This window comes from Pagrus pagrus, assembly GCF_965226575.1.
Source record: "Pagrus pagrus genome assembly, chromosome: 20".
In the NCBI taxonomy this organism is placed as follows: domain Eukaryota; kingdom Metazoa; phylum Chordata; class Actinopteri; order Spariformes; family Sparidae; genus Pagrus; species Pagrus pagrus.
Genome location: NC_140207.1, coordinates 17,609,811 through 17,632,400, shown reverse-complemented (window position 1 = coordinate 17,632,400; position 22,590 = coordinate 17,609,811).

Here is a 22,590-nt window from a genome sequence, read left to right as displayed (position 1 = left end):
CAATGCCGACATGTCTTGTTATACTGGTAGAATGAGACACAGCAGTTTTTATTGGATTTTAGTGGAATTTGTATTTTTCATGAATATTTTAATGAAAAATCACCATTTCTGGCGAATACACCGCCCGATTTTTTCAATAGCTCCCAGGTCATTTGAGCCATCGACTCGAAATCAATGCCGACATGTCTTGTTATACTGGTAGAATGAGACACAGCAGTTTTTATTGGATTTTAGTGGAATTTGTATTTTTCATGAATATTTGAATGAAAAATCACCATTTTTGGCGAATACACCGCCCGATTTTTTCAATAGCTCCCAGGTCATTTGAGCCATCGACTCGAAATCAATGCCGACATGTCTTGTTACACTGGTAGAATGAGACACAGCAGTTTTTATTCGATTTTAGTGGAATTTGTATTTTTCATGAATATTTGAATGAAAAATCACCATTTTTGGCGAATACACCGCCCGATTTTTTCAATAGCTCCCAGGTCATTTGAGCCATCGACTCAAAATCAATGCCAACATGTCTTGTTATACTGGTAGAATGAGACACAGCAGTTTTTATTGGATTTAATACGAATTTGTATTTTTCATGAATATTTTAATGAAAAATCACCATTTTTGGCGAATACACCGCCCGATTTTTTCAATAGCTCCCAGGTCATTTGAGCCATCGACTCGAAATCAATGCCGACATGTCTTGTTATACTGGTAGAATGAGACACAGCAGTTTTTATTGGATTTTAGTGGAATTTGTATTTTTCATGAATATTTGAATGAAAAATCACCATTTTTGGCAAATACACCGCCCGATTTTTTCAATAGCTCCCAGGTCATTTGAGCCATCGACTCGAAATCAATGCCGACATGTCTTGTTATACTGGTAGAATGAGACACAGCAGTTTTTATTGGATTTTAGTGGAATTTGTATTTTTCATGAATATTTTAATGAAAAATCACCATTTTTGGCGAATACACCGCCCGATTTTTTCAATAGCTCCCAGGTCATTTGAGCCACCGACTCAAAATCAATGCCAACATGTCTTGTTATACTGGTAGAATGAGACACAGCAGTTTTTATTGGATTTTAGTGTAATTTGTATTTTTCATGAATATTTTAATGAAAAATCACCATTTTTGGCGAATACACCGCCCGATTTTTTCAATAGCTCCCAGGTCATTTGAGCCATCGACTCGAAATCAATGCCGACATGTCTTGTTATACTTGTAGAATGAGACACAGCAGTTTTTATTGGATTTTAGTGGAATTTGTATTTTTCATGAATATTTGAATGAAAAATCACCATTTTTGGCGAATACACCGCCCGATTTTTTCAATAGCTCCCAGGTCATTTGAGCCATCGACTCGAAATCAATGGCGACATGTCTTGTTATACTGGTAGAATGAGACACAGCAGTTTTTATTGGATTTTAGTGGAATTTGTATTTTTCATGAATATTTGAATGAAAAATCACCATTTTTGGCGAATACACCGCCCGATTTTTTCAATAGCTCCCAGGTCATTTGAGCCATCGACTCGAAATCAATGCCGACATGTCTTGTTATACTTGTAGAATGAGACACAGCAGTTTTTATTGGATTTAATACGAATTTGTATTTTTCATGAATATTTTAATGAAAAATCACCATTTCTGGCGAATACACCGCCCGATTTTTTCAATAGCTCCCAGGTCATTTGAGCCATCGACTCGAAATCAATGCCGACATGTCTTGTTATACTGGTAGAATGAGACACAGCAGTTTTTATTGGATTCAATACGAATTTGTATTTTTCATGAATATTTGAATGAAAAATCACCATTTTTGGCGAATACACCGCCCGATTTTTTCAATAGCTCCCAGGTCATTTGAGCCATCGACTCGAAATCAATGCCGACATGTCTTGTTATACTGGTAGAATGAGACACAGCAGTTTTTATAGGATTTAAGTTGAATTTGTATTTTTCATGAATATTTGAATGAAAAATCACCATTTTTGGCGAATACACCGCCCGATTTTTTCAATAGCTCCCAGGTCATTTGAGCCATCGACTCGAAATCAATGGCGACATGTCTTGTTATACTGGTAGAATGAGACACAGCAGTTTTTATTGGATTTTAGTGGAATTTCTATTTTTCATGAATATTTGAATGAAAAATCACCATTTTTGGCGAATACACCGCCCGATTTTTTCAATAGCTCCCAGGTCATTTGAGCCATCGACTCGAAATCAATGCCGACATGTCTTGTTATACTTGTAGAATGAGACACAGCAGTTTTTATTGGATTTAATACGAATTTGTATTTTTCATGAATATTTTAATGAAAAATCACCATTTCTGGCGAATACACCGCCCGATTTTTTCAATAGCTCCCAGGTCATTTGAGCCATCGACTCGAAATCAATGGCGACATGTCTTGTTATACTGGTAGAATGAGACACAGCAGTTTTTATTGGATTTTAGTGGAATTTGTATTTTTCATGAATATTTGAATGAAAAATCACCATTTTTGGCGAATACACCGCCCGATTTTTTCAATAGCTCCCAGGTCATTTGAGCCATCGACTCGAAATCAATGCCGACATGTCTTGTTATACTTGTAGAATGAGACACAGCAGTTTTTATTGGATTTAATACGAATTTGTATTTTTCATGAATATTTTAATGAAAAATCACCATTTCTGGCGAATACACCGCCCGATTTTTTCAATAGCTCCCAGGTCATTTGAGCCATCGACTCGAAATCAATGCCGACATGTCTTGTTATACTGGTAGAATGAGACACAGCAGTTTTTATTGGATTTTAGTGGAATTTGTGTTTTTCATGAATATTTGAATGAAAAATCACCATTTTTGGCGAATACACCGCCTGATTTTTTCAATAGCTCCCAGGTCATTTGAGCCATCGACTCGAAATCAATGCCGACATGTCTTGTTATACTGGTAGAATGAGACACAGCAGTTTTTATTGGATTTTAGTGGAATTTGTATTTTTCATGAATATTTGAATGAAAAATCACCATTTTTGGCGAATACACCGCCCGATTTTTTCAATAGCTCCCAGGTCATTTGAGCCATCGACTCGAAATCAATGCCGACATGTCTTGTTATACTTGTAGAATGAGACACAGCAGTTTTTATTGGATTTTAGTGGAATTTGTATTTTTCATGAATATTTGAATGAAAAATCACCATTTTTGGCGAATACACCGCCCGATTTTTTCAATAGCTCCCAGGTCATTTGAGCCACCGACTCAAAATCAATGCCAACATGTCTTGTTATACTGGTAGAATGAGACACAGCAGTTTTTATTGGATTTTAGTGTAATTTGTATTTTTCATGAATATTTTAATGAAAAATCACCATTTTTGGCGAATACACCGCCCGATTTTTTCAATAGCTCCCAGGTCATTTGAGCCATCGACTCGAAATCAATGCCGACATGTCTTGTTATACTTGTAGAATGAGACACAGCAGTTTTTATTGGATTTTAGTGGAATTTGTATTTTTCATGAATATTTGAATGAAAAATCACCATTTTTGGCGAATACACCGCCCGATTTTTTCAATAGCTCCCAGGTCATTTGAGCCATCGACTCGAAATCAATGGCGACATGTCTTGTTATACTGGTAGAATGAGACACAGCAGTTTTTATTGGATTTTAGTGGAATTTGTATTTTTCATGAATATTTGAATGAAAAATCACCATTTTTGGCGAATACACCGCCCGATTTTTTCAATAGCTCCCAGGTCATTTGAGCCATCGACTCGAAATCAATGCCGACATGTCTTGTTATACTTGTAGAATGAGACACAGCAGTTTTTATTGGATTTAATACGAATTTGTATTTTTCATGAATATTTTAATGAAAAATCACCATTTCTGGCGAATACACCGCCCGATTTTTTCAATAGCTCCCAGGTCATTTGAGCCATCGACTCGAAATCAATGCCGACATGTCTTGTTATACTGGTAGAATGAGACACAGCAGTTTTTATTGGATTCAATACGAATTTGTATTTTTCATGAATATTTGAATGAAAAATCACCATTTTTGGCGAATACACCGCCCGATTTTTTCAATAGCTCCCAGGTCATTTGAGCCATCGACTCGAAATCAATGCCGACATGTCTTGTTATACTGGTAGAATGAGACACAGCAGTTTTTATAGGATTTAAGTTGAATTTGTATTTTTCATGAATATTTGAATGAAAAATCACCATTTTTGGCGAATACACCGCCCGATTTTTTCAATAGCTCCCAGGTCATTTGAGCCATCGACTCGAAATCAATGGCGACATGTCTTGTTATACTGGTAGAATGAGACACAGCAGTTTTTATTGGATTTTAGTGGAATTTCTATTTTTCATGAATATTTGAATGAAAAATCACCATTTTTGGCGAATACACCGCCCGATTTTTTCAATAGCTCCCAGGTCATTTGAGCCATCGACTCGAAATCAATGCCGACATGTCTTGTTATACTTGTAGAATGAGACACAGCAGTTTTTATTGGATTTAATACGAATTTGTATTTTTCATGAATATTTTAATGAAAAATCACCATTTCTGGCGAATACACCGCCCGATTTTTTCAATAGCTCCCAGGTCATTTGAGCCATCGACTCGAAATCAATGGCGACATGTCTTGTTATACTGGTAGAATGAGACACAGCAGTTTTTATTGGATTTTAGTGGAATTTGTATTTTTCATGAATATTTGAATGAAAAATCACCATTTTTGGCGAATACACCGCCCGATTTTTTCAATAGCTCCCAGGTCATTTGAGCCATCGACTCGAAATCAATGCCGACATGTCTTGTTATACTTGTAGAATGAGACACAGCAGTTTTTATTGGATTTAATACGAATTTGTATTTTTCATGAATATTTTAATGAAAAATCACCATTTCTGGCGAATACACCGCCCGATTTTTTCAATAGCTCCCAGGTCATTTGAGCCATCGACTCGAAATCAATGCCGACATGTCTTGTTATACTGGTAGAATGAGACACAGCAGTTTTTATTGGATTTTAGTGGAATTTGTGTTTTTCATGAATATTTGAATGAAAAATCACCATTTTTGGCGAATACACCGCCTGATTTTTTCAATAGCTCCCAGGTCATTTGAGCCATCGACTCGAAATCAATGCCGACATGTCTTGTTATACTGGTAGAATGAGACACAGCAGTTTTTATTGGATTTTAGTGGAATTTGTATTTTTCATGAATATTTGAATGAAAAATCACCATTTTTGGCGAATACACCGCCCGATTTTTTCAATAGCTCCCAGGTCATTTGAGCCATCGACTCGAAATCAATGCCGACATGTCTTGTTATACTTGTAGAATGAGACACAGCAGTTTTTATTGGATTTAATACGAATTTGTATTTTTCATGAATATTTTAATGAAAAATCACCATTTCTGGCGAATACACCGCCCGATTTTTTCAATAGCTCCCAGGTCATTTGAGCCATCGACTCGAAATCAATGCCGACATGTCTTGTTATACTGGTAGAATGAGACACAGCAGTTTTTATTGGATTCAATACGAATTTGTATTTTTCATGAATATTTGAATGAAAAATCACCATTTTTGGCGAATACACCGCCCGATTTTTTCAATAGCTCCCAGGTCATTTGAGCCATCGACTCGAAATCAATGCCGACATGTCTTGTTATACTGGTAGAATGAGACACAGCAGTTTTTATTGGATTTTAGTGGAATTTGTATTTTTCATGAATATTTGAATGAAAAATCACCATTTTTGGCGAATACACCGCCCGATTTTTTCAATAGCTCCCAGGTCATTTGAGCCATCGACTCGAAATCAATGCCGACATGTCTTGTTATACTGGTAGAATGAGACACAGCAGTTTTTATTGGATTTTAGTGGAATTTGTATTTTTCATGAATATTTGAATGAAAAATCACCATTTTTGGCGAATACACCGCCCGATTTTTTCAATAGCTCCCAGGTCATTTGAGCCATCGACTCAAAATCAATGCCAACATGTCTTGTTATACTGGTAGAATGAGACACAGCAGTTTTTATTGGATTTTAGTGGAATTTGTATTTTTCATGAATATTTGAATGAAAAATCACCATTTTTGGCGAATACACCGCCCGATTTTTTCAATAGCTCCCAGGTCATTTGAGCCACCGACTCAAAATCAATGCCAACATGTCTTGTTATACTGGTAGAATGAGACACAGCAGTTTTTATTGGATTTTAGTGGAATTTGTATTTTTCATGAATATTTGAATGAAAAATCACCATTTTTGGCGAATACACCGCCCGATTTTTTCAATAGCTCCCAGGTCATTTGAGCCATCGACTCGAAATCAATGCCGACATGTCTTGTTATACTTGTAGAATGAGACACAGCAGTTTTTATTGGATTTAATACGAATTTGTATTTTTCATGAATATTTTAATGAAAAATCACCATTTCTGGCGAATACACCGCCCGATTTTTTCAATAGCTCCCAGGTCATTTGAGCCATCGACTCGAAATCAATGCCGACATGTCTTGTTATACTTGTAGAATGAGACACAGCAGTTTTTATTGGATTCAATACGAATTTGTATTTTTCATGAATATTTGAATGAAAAATCACCATTTTTGGCGAATACACCGCCCGATTTTTTCAATAGCTCCCAGGTCATTTGAGCCATCGACTCGAAATCAATGCCGACATGTCTTGTTATACTTGTAGAATGAGACACAGCAGTTTTTATTGGATTCAATACGAATTTGTATTTTTCATGAATATTTGAATGAAAAATCACCATTTTTGGCGAATACACCGCCCGATTTTTTCAATAGCTCCCAGGTCATTTGAGCCATCGACTCGAAATCAATGCCGACATGTCTTGTTATACTGGTAGAATGAGACACAGCAGTTTTTATTGGATTTTAGTGGAATTTGTATTTTTCATGAATATTTTAATGAAAAATCACCATTTCTGGCGAATACACCGCCCGATTTTTTCAATAGCTCCCAGGTCATTTGAGCCATCGACTCGAAATCAATGCCGACATGTCTTGTTATACTGGTAGAATGAGACACAGCAGTTTTTATTGGATTTTAGTGGAATTTGTATTTTTCATGAATATTTGAATGAAAAATCACCATTTTTGGCGAATACACCGCCCGATTTTTTCAATAGCTCCCAGGTCATTTGAGCCATCGACTCGAAATCAATGCCGACATGTCTTGTTACACTGGTAGAATGAGACACAGCAGTTTTTATTGGATTTTAGTGGAATTTGTATTTTTCATGAATATTTGAATGAAAAATCACCATTTTTGGCGAATACACCGCCCGATTTTTTCAATAGCTCCCAGGTCATTTGAGCCATCGACTCGAAATCAATGCCGACATGTCTTGTTATACTGGTAGAATGAGACACAGCAGTTTTTATAGGATTTAAGTTGAATTTGTATTTTTCATGAATATTTTAATGAAAAATCACCATTTTTGGCGAATACACCGCCCGATTTTTTCAATAGCTCCCAGGTCATTTGAGCCATCGACTCGAAATCAATGCCGACATGTCTTGTTATACTGGTAGAATGAGACACAGCAGTTTTTATTGGATTTTAGTGGAATTTGTATTTTTCAGGAATATTTGAATGAAAAATCACCATTTTTGGCGAATACACCGCCCGATTTTTTCAATAGCTCCCAGGTCATTTGAGCCATCGACTCGAAATCAATGCCGACATGTCTTGTTATACTGGTAGAATGAGACACAGCAGTTTTTATTGGATTTTAGTGGAATTTGTATTTTTCATGAATATTTGAATGAAAAATCACCATTTTTGGCGAATACACCGCCCGATTTTTTCAATAGCTCCCAGGTCATTTGAGCCATCGACTCGAAATCAATGCCGACATGTCTTGTTATACTGGTAGAATGAGACACAGCAGTTTTTATTGGATTTTAGTGGAATTTGTATTTTTCATGAATATTTGAATGAAAAATCACCATTTTTGGCGAATACACCGCCCGATTTTTTCAATAGCTCCCAGGTCATTTGAGCCATCGACTCGAAATCAATGCCGACATGTCTTGTTATACTTGTAGAATGAGACACAGCAGTTTTTATTGGATTTAATACGAATTTGTATTTTTCATGAATATTTTAATGAAAAATCACCATTTCTGGCGAATACACCGCCCGATTTTTTCAATAGCTCCCAGGTCATTTGAGCCATCGACTCGAAATCAATGCCGACATGTCTTGTTATACTTGTAGAATGAGACACAGCAGTTTTTATTGGATTCAATACGAATTTGTATTTTTCATGAATATTTGAATGAAAAATCACCATTTTTGGCGAATACACCGCCCGATTTTTTCAATAGCTCCCAGGTCATTTGAGCCATCGACTCGAAATCAATGCCGACATGTCTTGTTATACTGGTAGAATGAGACACAGCAGTTTTTATTGGATTTTAGTGGAATTTGTATTTTTCATGAATATTTGAATGAAAAATCACCATTTCTGGCGAATACACCGCCCGATTTTTTCAATAGCTCCCAGGTCATTTGAGCCATCGACTCGAAATCAATGCCGACATGTCTTGTTATACTTGTAGAATGAGACACAGCAGTTTTTATTGGATTCAATACGAATTTGTATTTTTCATGAATATTTGAATGAAAAATCACCATTTTTGGCGAATACACCGCCCGATTTTTTCAATAGCTCCCAGGTCATTTGAGCCATCGACTCGAAATCAATGCCGACATGTCTTGTTATACTGGTAGAATGAGACACAGCAGTTTTTATTGGATTTTAGTGGAATTTGTATTTTTCATGAATATTTTAATGAAAAATCACCATTTCTGGCGAATACACCGCCCGATTTTTTCAATAGCTCCCAGGTCATTTGAGCCATCGACTCGAAATCAATGCCGACATGTCTTGTTATACTGGTAGAATGAGACACAGCAGTTTTTATTGGATTTTAGTGGAATTTGTATTTTTCATGAATATTTGAATGAAAAATCACCATTTTTGGCGAATACACCGCCCGATTTTTTCAATAGCTCCCAGGTCATTTGAGCCATCGACTCGAAATCAATGCCGACATGTCTTGTTACACTGGTAGAATGAGACACAGCAGTTTTTATTGGATTTTAGTGGAATTTGTATTTTTCATGAATATTTGAATGAAAAATCACCATTTTTGGCGAATACACCGCCCGATTTTTTCAATAGCTCCCAGGTCATTTGAGCCATCGACTCAAAATCAATGCCAACATGTCTTGTTATACTGGTAGAATGAGACACAGCAGTTTTTATTGGATTTTAGTGGAATTTGTATTTTTCATGAATATTTGAATGAAAAATCACCATTTTTGGCGAATACACCGCCCGATTTTTTCAATAGCTCCCAGGTCATTTGAGCCATCGACTCGAAATCAATGCCGACATGTCTTGTTATACTGGTAGAATGAGACACAGCAGTTTTTATAGGATTTAAGTTGAATTTGTATTTTTCATGAATATTTTAATGAAAAATCACCATTTTTGGCGAATACACCGCCCGATTTTTTCAATAGCTCCCAGGTCATTTGAGCCATCGACTCGAAATCAATGCCGACATGTCTTGTTATACTTGTAGAATGAGACACAGCAGTTTTTATTGGATTTAATACGAATTTGTATTTTTCATGAATATTTTAATGAAAAATCACCATTTCTGGCGAATACACCGCCCGATTTTTTCAATAGCTCCCAGGTCATTTGAGCCATCGACTCGAAATCAATGCCGACATGTCTTGTTATACTTGTAGAATGAGACACAGCAGTTTTTATTGGATTCAATACGAATTTGTATTTTTCATGAATATTTGAATGAAAAATCACCATTTTTGGCGAATACACCGCCCGATTTTTTCAATAGCTCCCAGGTCATTTGAGCCATCGACTCGAAATCAATGCCGACATGTCTTGTTATACTGGTAGAATGAGACACAGCAGTTTTTATTGGATTTTAGTGGAATTTGTATTTTTCATGAATATTTTAATGAAAAATCACCATTTCTGGCGAATACACCGCCCGATTTTTTCAATAGCTCCCAGGTCATTTGAGCCATCGACTCGAAATCAATGCCGACATGTCTTGTTATACTGGTAGAATGAGACACAGCAGTTTTTATTGGATTTTAGTGGAATTTGTATTTTTCATGAATATTTGAATGAAAAATCACCATTTTTGGCGAATACACCGCCCGATTTTTTCAATAGCTCCCAGGTCATTTGAGCCATCGACTCGAAATCAATGCCGACATGTCTTGTTACACTGGTAGAATGAGACACAGCAGTTTTTATTGGATTTTAGTGGAATTTGTATTTTTCATGAATATTTGAATGAAAAATCACCATTTTTGGCGAATACACCGCCCGATTTTTTCAATAGCTCCCAGGTCATTTGAGCCATCGACTCAAAATCAATGCCAACATGTCTTGTTATACTGGTAGAATGAGACACAGCAGTTTTTATTGGATTTTAGTGGAATTTGTATTTTTCATGAATATTTGAATGAAAAATCACCATTTTTGGCGAATACACCGCCCGATTTTTTCAATAGCTCCCAGGTCATTTGAGCCATCGACTCGAAATCAATGCCGACATGTCTTGTTATACTTGTAGAATGAGACACAGCAGTTTTTATTGGATTTAATACGAATTTGTATTTTTCATGAATATTTTAATGAAAAATCACCATTTCTGGCGAATACACCGCCCGATTTTTTCAATAGCTCCCAGGTCATTTGAGCCATCGACTCGAAATCAATGCCGACATGTCTTGTTATACTTGTAGAATGAGACACAGCAGTTTTTATTGGATTCAATACGAATTTGTATTTTTCATGAATATTTGAATGAAAAATCACCATTTTTGGCGAATACACCGCCCGATTTTTTCAATAGCTCCCAGGTCATTTGAGCCATCGACTCGAAATCAATGCCGACATGTCTTGTTATACTGGTAGAATGAGACACAGCAGTTTTTATTGGATTTTAGTGGAATTTGTATTTTTCATGAATATTTTAATGAAAAATCACCATTTCTGGCGAATACACCGCCCGATTTTTTCAATAGCTCCCAGGTCATTTGAGCCATCGACTCGAAATCAATGCCGACATGTCTTGTTATACTGGTAGAATGAGACACAGCAGTTTTTATTGGATTTTAGTGGAATTTGTATTTTTCATGAATATTTGAATGAAAAATCACCATTTTTGGCGAATACACCGCCCGATTTTTTCAATAGCTCCCAGGTCATTTGAGCCATCGACTCGAAATCAATGCCGACATGTCTTGTTATACTGGTAGAATGAGACACAGCAGTTTTTATAGGATTTAAGTTGAATTTGTATTTTTCATGAATATTTTAATGAAAAATCACCATTTTTGGCACATACACCGCCCGATTTTTTCAATAGCTCCCAGGTCATTTGAGCCATCGACTCGAAATCAATGCCGACATGTCTTGTTATACTTGTAGAATGAGACACAGCAGTTTTTATTGGACTTAATACGAATTTGTATTTTTCATGAATATTTTAATGAAAAATCACCATTTCTGGCGAATACACCGCCCGATTTTTTCAATAGCTCCCAGGTCATTTGAGCCATCGACTCGAAATCAATGCCGACATGTCTTGTTATACTTGTAGAATGAGACACAGCAGTTTTTATTGGACTTAATACGAATTTGTATTTTTCATGAATATTTTAATGAAAAATCACCATTTCTGGCGAATACACCGCCCGATTTTTTCAATAGCTCCCAGGTCATTTGAGCCATCGACTCAAAATCAATGCCGACATGTCTTGTTATACTTGTAGAATGAGACACAGCAGTTTTTATTGGATTCAATACGAATTTGTATTTTTCATGAATATTTGAATGAAAAATCACCATTTTTGGCGAATACACCGCCCGATTTTTTCAATAGCTCCCAGGTCATTTGAGCCATCGACTCGAAATCAATGCCGACATGTCTTGTTATACTGGTAGAATGAGACACAGCAGTTTTTATTGGATTTTAGTGGAATTTGTATTTTTCATGAATATTTTAATGAAAAATCACCATTTCTGGCGAATACACCGCCCGATTTTTTCAATAGCTCCCAGGTCATTTGAGCCATCGACTCGAAATCAATGCCGACATGTCTTGTTATACTTGTAGAATGAGACACAGCAGTTTTTATTGGATTCAATACGAATTTGTATTTTTCATGAATATTTGAATGAAAAATCACCATTTTTGGCGAATACACCGCCCGATTTTTTCAATAGCTCCCAGGTCATTTGAGCCATCGACTCGAAATCAATGCCGACATGTCTTGTTATACTGGTAGAATGAGACACAGCAGTTTTTATTGGATTTTAGTGGAATTTGTATTTTTCATGAATATTTGAATGAAAAATCACCATTTTTGGCAAATACACCGCCCGATTTTTTCAATAGCTCCCAGGTCATTTGAGCCATCGACTCGAAATCAATGCCGACATGTCTTGTTATACTGGTAGAATGAGACACAGCAGTTTTTATTGGATTTTAGTGGAATTTGTATTTTTCATGAATATTTTAATGAAAAATCACCATTTTTGGCGAATACACCGCCCGATTTTTTCAATAGCTCCCAGGTCATTTGAGCCACCGACTCAAAATCAATGCCAACATGTCTTGTTATACTGGTAGAATGAGACACAGCAGTTTTTATTGGATTTTAGTGTAATTTGTATTTTTCATGAATATTTTAATGAAAAATCACCATTTTTGGCGAATACACCGCCCGATTTTTTCAATAGCTCCCAGGTCATTTGAGCCATCGACTCGAAATCAATGCCGACATGTCTTGTTATACTTGTAGAATGAGACACAGCAGTTTTTATTGGATTTTAGTGGAATTTGTATTTTTCATGAATATTTGAATGAAAAATCACCATTTTTGGCGAATACACCGCCCGATTTTTTCAATAGCTCCCAGGTCATTTGAGCCATCGACTCGAAATCAATGCCGACATGTCTTGTTATACTTGTAGAATGAGACACAGCAGTTTTTATTGGATTTAATACGAATTTGTATTTTTCATGAATATTTTAATGAAAAATCACCATTTCTGGCGAATACACCGCCCGATTTTTTCAATAGCTCCCAGGTCATTTGAGCCATCGACTCGAAATCAATGCCGACATGTCTTGTTATACTGGTAGAATGAGACACAGCAGTTTTTATTGGATTCAATACGAATTTGTATTTTTCATGAATATTTGAATGAAAAATCACCATTTTTGGCGAATACACCGCCCGATTTTTTCAATAGCTCCCAGGTCATTTGAGCCATCGACTCGAAATCAATGCCGACATGTCTTGTTATACTGGTAGAATGAGACACAGCAGTTTTTATAGGATTTAAGTTGAATTTGTATTTTTCATGAATATTTGAATGAAAAATCACCATTTTTGGCGAATACACCGCCCGATTTTTTCAATAGCTCCCAGGTCATTTGAGCCATCGACTCGAAATCAATGGCGACATGTCTTGTTATACTGGTAGAATGAGACACAGCAGTTTTTATTGGATTTTAGTGGAATTTCTATTTTTCATGAATATTTGAATGAAAAATCACCATTTTTGGCGAATACACCGCCCGATTTTTTCAATAGCTCCCAGGTCATTTGAGCCATCGACTCGAAATCAATGCCGACATGTCTTGTTATACTTGTAGAATGAGACACAGCAGTTTTTATTGGATTTAATACGAATTTGTATTTTTCATGAATATTTTAATGAAAAATCACCATTTCTGGCGAATACACCGCCCGATTTTTTCAATAGCTCCCAGGTCATTTGAGCCATCGACTCGAAATCAATGGCGACATGTCTTGTTATACTGGTAGAATGAGACACAGCAGTTTTTATTGGATTTTAGTGGAATTTGTATTTTTCATGAATATTTGAATGAAAAATCACCATTTTTGGCGAATACACCGCCCGATTTTTTCAATAGCTCCCAGGTCATTTGAGCCATCGACTCGAAATCAATGCCGACATGTCTTGTTATACTTGTAGAATGAGACACAGCAGTTTTTATTGGATTTAATACGAATTTGTATTTTTCATGAATATTTTAATGAAAAATCACCATTTCTGGCGAATACACCGCCCGATTTTTTCAATAGCTCCCAGGTCATTTGAGCCATCGACTCGAAATCAATGCCGACATGTCTTGTTATACTGGTAGAATGAGACACAGCAGTTTTTATTGGATTTTAGTGGAATTTGTATTTTTCATGAATATTTGAATGAAAAATCACCATTTTTGGCGAATACACCGCCCGATTTTTTCAATAGCTCCCAGGTCATTTGAGCCATCGACTCGAAATCAATGCCGACATGTCTTGTTATACTTGTAGAATGAGACACAGCAGTTTTTATTGGATTTAATACGAATTTGTATTTTTCATGAATATTTTAATGAAAAATCACCATTTCTGGCGAATACACCGCCCGATTTTTTCAATAGCTCCCAGGTCATTTGAGCCATCGACTCGAAATCAATGCCGACATGTCTTGTTATACTGGTAGAATGAGACACAGCAGTTTTTATTGGATTCAATACGAATTTGTATTTTTCATGAATATTTGAATGAAAAATCACCATTTTTGGCGAATACACCGCCCGATTTTTTCAATAGCTCCCAGGTCATTTGAGCCATCGACTCGAAATCAATGGCGACATGTCTTGTTATACTGGTAGAATGAGACACAGCAGTTTTTATTGGATTTTAGTGGAATTTGTATTTTTCATGAATATTTGAATGAAAAATCACCATTTTTGGCGAATACACCGCCCGATTTTTTCAATAGCTCCCAGGTCATTTGAGCCATCGACTCGAAATCAATGCCGACATGTCTTGTTATACTGGTAGAATGAGACACAGCAGTTTTTATTGGATTTTAGTGGAATTTGTATTTTTCATGAATATTTGAATGAAAAATCACCATTTCTGGCGAATACACCGCCCGATTTTTTCAATAGCTCCCAGGTCATTTGAGCCATCGACTCGAAATCAATGCCGACATGTCTTGTTATACTGGTAGAATGAGACACAGCAGTTTTTATTGGATTTTAGTGGAATTTGTATTTTTCATGAATATTTGAATGAAAAATCACCATTTTTGGCGAATACACCGCCCGATTTTTTCAATAGCTCCCAGGTCATTTGAGCCATCGACTCGAAATCAATGCCGACATGTCTTGTTACACTGGTAGAATGAGACACAGCAGTTTTTATTGGATTTTAGTGGAATTTGTATTTTTCATGAATATTTTAATGAAAAATCACCATTTCTGGCGAATACACCGCCCGATATTTTCAATAGCTCCCAGGTCATTTGAGCCATCGACTCGAAATCAATGCCGACATGTCTTGTTATACTGGTAGAATGAGACACAGCAGTTTTTATTGGATTTTAGTGGAATTTGTATTTTTCATGAATATTTGAATGAAAAATCACCATTTTTGGCGAATACACCGCCCGATTTTTTCAATAGCTCCCAGGTCATTTGAGCCATCAACTCGAAATCAATGCCGACATGTCTTGTTACACTGGTAGAATGAGACACAGCAGTTTTTATTCGATTTTAGTGGAATTTGTATTTTTCATGAATATTTGAATGAAAAATCACCATTTTTGGCGAATACACCGCCCGATTTTTTCAATAGCTCCCAGGTCATTTGAGCCATCGACTCAAAATCAATGCCAACATGTCTTGTTATACTGGTAGAATGAGACACAGCAGTTTTTATTGGATTTTAGTGGAATTTGTATTTTTCATGAATATTTGAATGAAAAATCACCATTTTTGGCGAATACACCGCCCGATTTTTTCAATAGCTCCCAGGTCATTTGAGCCACCGACTCAAAATCAATGCCAACATGTCTTGTTATACTGGTAGAATGAGACACAGCAGTTTTTATTGGATTTTAGTGGAATTTGTATTTTTCATGAATATTTGAATGAAAAATCACCATTTTTGGCGAATACACCGCCCGATTTTTTCAATAGCTCCCAGGTCATTTGAGCCATCGACTCGAAATCAATGGCGACATGTCTTGTTATACTGGTAGAATGAGACACAGCAGTTTTTATTGGATTTTAGTGGAATTTGTATTTTTCATGAATATTTGAATGAAAAATCACCATTTTTGGCGAATACACCGCCCGATTTTTTCAATAGCTCCCAGGTCACTTGAGCCATCGACTCGAAATCAATGCCGACATGTCTTGTTACACTGGTAGAATGAGACACAGCAGTTTTTATTCGATTTTAGTGGAATTTGTATTTTTCATGAATATTTGAATGAAAAATCACCATTTTTGGCGAATACACCGCCCGATTTTTTCAATAGCTCCCAGGTCATTTGAGCCATCGACTCAAAATCAATGCCAACATGTCTTGTTATACTGGTAGAATGAGACACAGCAGTTTTTATTGGATTTAATACGAATTTGTATTTTTCATGAATATTTTAATGAAAAATCACCATTTTTGGCGAATACACCGCCCGATTTTTTCAATAGCTCCCAGGTCATTTGAGCCATCGACTCGAAATCAATGCCGACATGTCTTGTTATACTGGTAGAATGAGACACAGCAGTTTTTATTGGATTTTAGTGGAATTTGTATTTTTCATGAATATTTGAATGAAAAATCACCATTTTTGGCAAATACACCGCCCGATTTTTTCAATAGCTCCCAGGTCATTTGAGCCATCGACTCGAAATCAATGCCGACATGTCTTGTTATACTGGTAGAATGAGACACAGCAGTTTTTATTGGATTTTAGTGGAATTTCTATTTTTCATGAATATTTGAATGAAAAATCACCATTTTTGGCGAATACACCGCCCGATTTTTTCAATAGCTCCCAGGTCATTTGAGCCATCGACTCAAAATCAATGCCAACATGTCTTGTTATACTGGTAGAATGAGACACAGCAGTTTTTATTGGATTCAATACGAATTTGTATTTTTCATGAATATTTGAATGAAAAATCACCATTTTTGGCGAATACACCGCCCGATTTTTTCAATAGCTCCCAGGTCATTTGAGCCATCGACTCGAAATCAATGCCGACATGTCTTGTTATACTGGTAGAATGAGACACAGCAGTTTTTATTGGATTTTAGTGGAATTTCTATTTTTCATGAATATTTGAATGAAAAATCACCATTTTTGGCGAATACACCGCCCGATTTTTTCAATAGCTCCCAGGTCATTTGAGCCATCGACTCGAAATCAATGCCGACATGTCTTGTTATACTGGTAGAATGAGACACAGCAGTTTTTATTGGATTCAATACGAATTTGTATTTTTCATGAATATTTGAATGAAAAATCACCATTTTTGGCGAATACACCGCCCGATTTTTTCAATAGCTCCCAGGTCATTTGAGCCATCGACTCGAAATCAATGCCGACATGTCTTGTTATACTGGTAGAATGAGACACAGCAGTTTTTATTGGATTTTAGTGGAATTTGTATTTTTCATGAATATTTTAATGAAAAATCACCATTTCTGGCGAATACACCGCCCGATTTTTTCAATAGCTCCCAGGTCATTTGAGCCATCGACTCGAAATCAATGCCGACATGTCTTGTTATACTGGTAGAATGAGACACAGCAGTTTTTATTGGATTTTAGTGGAATTTGTATTTTTCATGAATATTTGAATGAAAAATCACCATTTTTGGCGAATACACCGCCCGATTTTTTCAATAGCTCCCAGGTCATTTGAGCCATCGACTCAAAATCAATGCCAACATGTCTTGTTATACTGGTAGAATGAGACACAGCAGTTTTTATTGGATTTAATACGAATTTGTATTTTTCATGAATATTTTAATGAAAAATCACCATTTTTGGCGAATACACCGCCCGATTTTTTCAATAGCTCCCAGGTCATTTGAGCCATCGACTCGAAATCAATGCCGACATGTCTTGTTATACTGGTAGAATGAGACACAGCAGTTTTTATTGGATTTTAGTGGAATTTGTATTTTTCATGAATATTTGAATGAAAAATCACCATTTTTGGCAAATACACCGCCCGATTTTTTCAATAGCTCCCAGGTCATTTGAGCCATCGACTCGAAATCAATGCCGACATGTCTTGTTATACTGGTAGAATGAGACACAGCAGTTTTTATTGGATTTTAGTGGAATTTCTATTTTTCATGAATATTTGAATGAAAAATCACCATTTTTGGCAAATACACCGCCCGATTTTTTCAATAGCTCCCAGGTCATTTGAGCCATCGACTCGAAATCAATGCCGACATGTCTTGTTATACTGGTAGAATGAGACACAGCAGTTTTTATTGGATTTTAGTGGAATTTCTATTTTTCATGAATATTTGAATGAAAAATCACCATTTTTGGCGAATACACCGCCCGATTTTTTCAATAGCTCCCAGGTCATTTGAGCCATCGACTCAAAATCAATGCCAACATGTCTTGTTATACTGGTAGAATGAGACACAGCAGTTTTTATTGGATTTTAGTGGAATTTGTATTTTTCATGAATATTTGAATGAAAAATCACCATTTTTGGCGAATACACCGCCCGATTTTTTCAATAGCTCCCAGGTCATTTGAGCCATCGACTCAAAATCAATGCCAACATGTCTTGTTATACTGGTAGAATGAGACACAGCAGTTTTTATTGGATTTTAGTGGAATTTGTATTTTTCATGAATATTTGAATGAAAAATCACCATTTTTGGCGAATACACCGCCCGATTTTTTCAATAGCTCCCAGGTCATTTGAGCCACCGACTCAAAATCAATGCCAACATGTCTTGTTATACTGGTAGAATGAGACACAGCAGTTTTTATTGGATTTTAGTGGAATTTGTATTTTTCATGAATATTTTAATGAAAAATCACCATTTTTGGCGAATACACCGCCCGATTTTTTCAATAGCTCCCAGGTCATTTGAGCCATCGACTCGAAATCAATGGCGACATGTCTTGTTATACTGGTAGAATGAGACACAGCAGTTTTTATTGGATTTTAGTGGAATTTGTATTTTTCATGAATATTTGAATGAAAAATCACCATTTTTGGCGAATACACCGCCCGATTTTTTCAATAGCTCCCAGGTCATTTGAGCCATCGACTCGAAATCAATGCCGACATGTCTTGTTACACTGGTAGAATGAGACACAGCAGTTTTTATTCGATTTTAGTGGAATTTGTATTTTTCATGAATATTTGAATGAAAAATCACCATTTTTGGCGAATACACCGCCCGATTTTTTCAATAGCTCCCAGGTCATTTGAGCCATCGACTCAAAATCAATGCCAACATGTCTTGTTATACTGGTAGAATGAGACACAGCAGTTTTTATTGGATTTAATACGAATTTGTATTTTTCATGAATATTTTAATGAAAAATCACCATTTTTGGCGAATACACCGCCCGATTTTTTCAATAGCTCCCAGGTCATTTGAGCCATCGACTCGAAATCAATGCCGACATGTCTTGTTATACTGGTAGAATGAGACACAGCAGTTTTTATTGGATTTTAGTGGAATTTGTATTTTTCATGAATATTTGAATGAAAAATCACCATTTTTGGCAAATACACCGCCCGATTTTTTCAATAGCTCCCAGGTCATTTGAGCCATCGACTCGAAATCAATGCCGACATGTCTTGTTATACTGGTAGAATGAGACACAGCAGTTTTTATTGGATTTTAGTGGAATTTGTATTTTTCATGAATATTTGAATGAAAAATCACCATTTTTGGCACATACACCGCCCGATTTTTTCAATAGCTCCCAGGTCATTTGAGCCACCGACTCAAAATCAATGCCAACATGTCTTGTTATACTGGTAGAATGAGACACAGCAGTTTTTATTGGATTTTAGTGGAATTTGTATTTTTCATGAATATTTTAATGAAAAATCACCATTTTTGGCGAATACACCGCCCGATTTTTTCAATAGCTCCCAGGTCATTTGAGCCATCGACTCGAAATCAATGGCGACATGTCTTGTTATACTGGTAGAATGAGACACAGCAGTTTTTATTGGATTTTAGTGGAATTTGTATTTTTCATGAATATTTGAATGAAAAATCACCATTTTTGGCGAATACACCGCCCGATTTTTTCAATAGCTCCCAGGTCATTTGAGCCATCGACTCGAAATCAATGCCGACATGTCTTGTTACACTGGTAGAATGAGACACAGCAGTTTTTATTCGATTTTAGTGGAATTTGTATTTTTCATGAATATTTGAATGAAAAATCACCATTTTTGGCGAATACACCGCCCGATTTTTTCAATAGCTCCCAGGTCATTTGAGCCATCGACTCAAAATCAATGCCAACATGTCTTGTTATACTGGTAGAATGAGACACAGCAGTTTTTATTGGATTTAATACGAATTTGTATTTTTCATGAATATTTTAATGAAAAATCACCATTTTTGGCGAATACACCGCCCGATTTTTTCAATAGCTCCCAGGTCATTTGAGCCATCGACTCGAAATCAATGCCGACATGTCTTGTTATACTGGTAGAATGAGACACAGCAGTTTTTATTGGATTTTAGTGGAATTTGTATTTTTCATGAATATTTGAATGAAAAATCACCATTTTTGGCAAATACACCGCCCGATTTTTTCAATAGCTCCCAGGTCATTTGAGCCATCGACTCGAAATCAATGCCGACATGTCTTGTTATACTGGTAGAATGAGACACAGCAGTTTTTATTGGATTTTAGTGGAATTTCTATTTTTCATGAATATTTGAATGAAAAATCACCATTTTTGGCGAATACACCGCCCGATTTTTTCAATAGCTCCCAGGTCATTTGAGCCATCGACTCAAAATCAATGCCAACATGTCTTGTTATACTGGTAGAATGAGACACAGCAGTTTTTATTGGATTTTAGTGGAATTTGTATTTTTCATGAATATTTTAATGAAAAATCACCATTTTTGGCGAATACACCGCCCGATTTTTTCAATAGCTCCCAGGTCATTTGAGCCATCGACTCGAAATCAATGCCGACATGTCTTGTTATACTGGTAGAATGAGACACAGCAGTTTTTATTGGATTCAATACGAATTTGTATTTTTCATGAATATTTGAATGAAAAATCACCATTTTTGGCGAATACACCGCCCGATTTTTTCAATAGCTCCCAGGTCATTTGAGCCATCGACTCGAAATCAATGCCGACATGTCTTGTTATACTGGTAGAATGAGACACAGCAGTTTTTATTGGATTTTAGTGGAATTTGTATTTTTCATGAATATTTGAATGAAAAATCACCATTTTTGGCGAATACACCGCCCGATTTTTTCAATAGCTCCCAGGTCATTTGAGCCATCGACTCAAAATCAATGCCGACATGTCTTGTTATACTGGTAGAATGAGACACAGCAGTTTTTATTGGATTTTAGTGGAATTTCTATTTTTCATGAATATTTTAATGAAAAATCACCATTTTTGGCACATACACCGCCCGATTTTTTCAATAGCTCCCAGGTCATTTGAGCCATCGACTCGAAATCAATGGCGACATGTCTTGTTATACTGGTAGAATGAGACACAGCAGTTTTTATTGGATTTTAGTGGAATTTGTATTTTTCATGAATATTTGAATGAAAAATCACCATTTTTGGCGAATACACCGCCCGATTTTTTCAATAGCTCCCAGGTCATTTGAGCCATCGACTCGAAATCAATGCCGACATGTCTTGTTATACTTGTAGAATGAGACACAGCAGTTTTTATTGGATTTTAGTGGAATTTGTATTTTTCATGAATATTTGAATGAAAAATCACCATTTTTGGCGAATACACCGCCCGATTTTTTCAATAGCTCCCAGGTCATTTGAGCCATCGACTCGAAATCAATGGCGACATGTCTTGTTATACTGGTAGAATGAGACACAGCAGTTTTTATTGGATTTTAGTGGAATTTGTATTTTTCATGAATATTTGAATGAAAAATCACCATTTTTGGCGAATACACCGCCCGATTTTTTCAATAGCTCCCAGGTCATTTGAGCCATCGACTCGAAATCAATGCCGACATGTCTTGTTATACTTGTAGAATGAGACACAGCAGTTTTTATTGGATTTAATACGAATTTGTATTTTTCATGAATATTTTAATGAAAAATCACCATTTCTGGCGAATACACCGCCCGATTTTTTCAATAGCTCCCAGGTCATTTGAGCCATCGACTCGAAATCAATGCCGACATGTCTTGTTATACTGGTAGAATGAGACACAGCAGTTTTTATTGGATTCAATACGAATTTGTATTTTTCATGAATATTTGAATGAAAAATCACCATTTTTGGCGAATACACCGCCCGATTTTTTCAATAGCTCCCAGGTCATTTGAGCCATCGACTCGAAATCAATGCCGACATGTCTTGTTATACTGGTAGAATGAGACACAGCAGTTTTTATTGGATT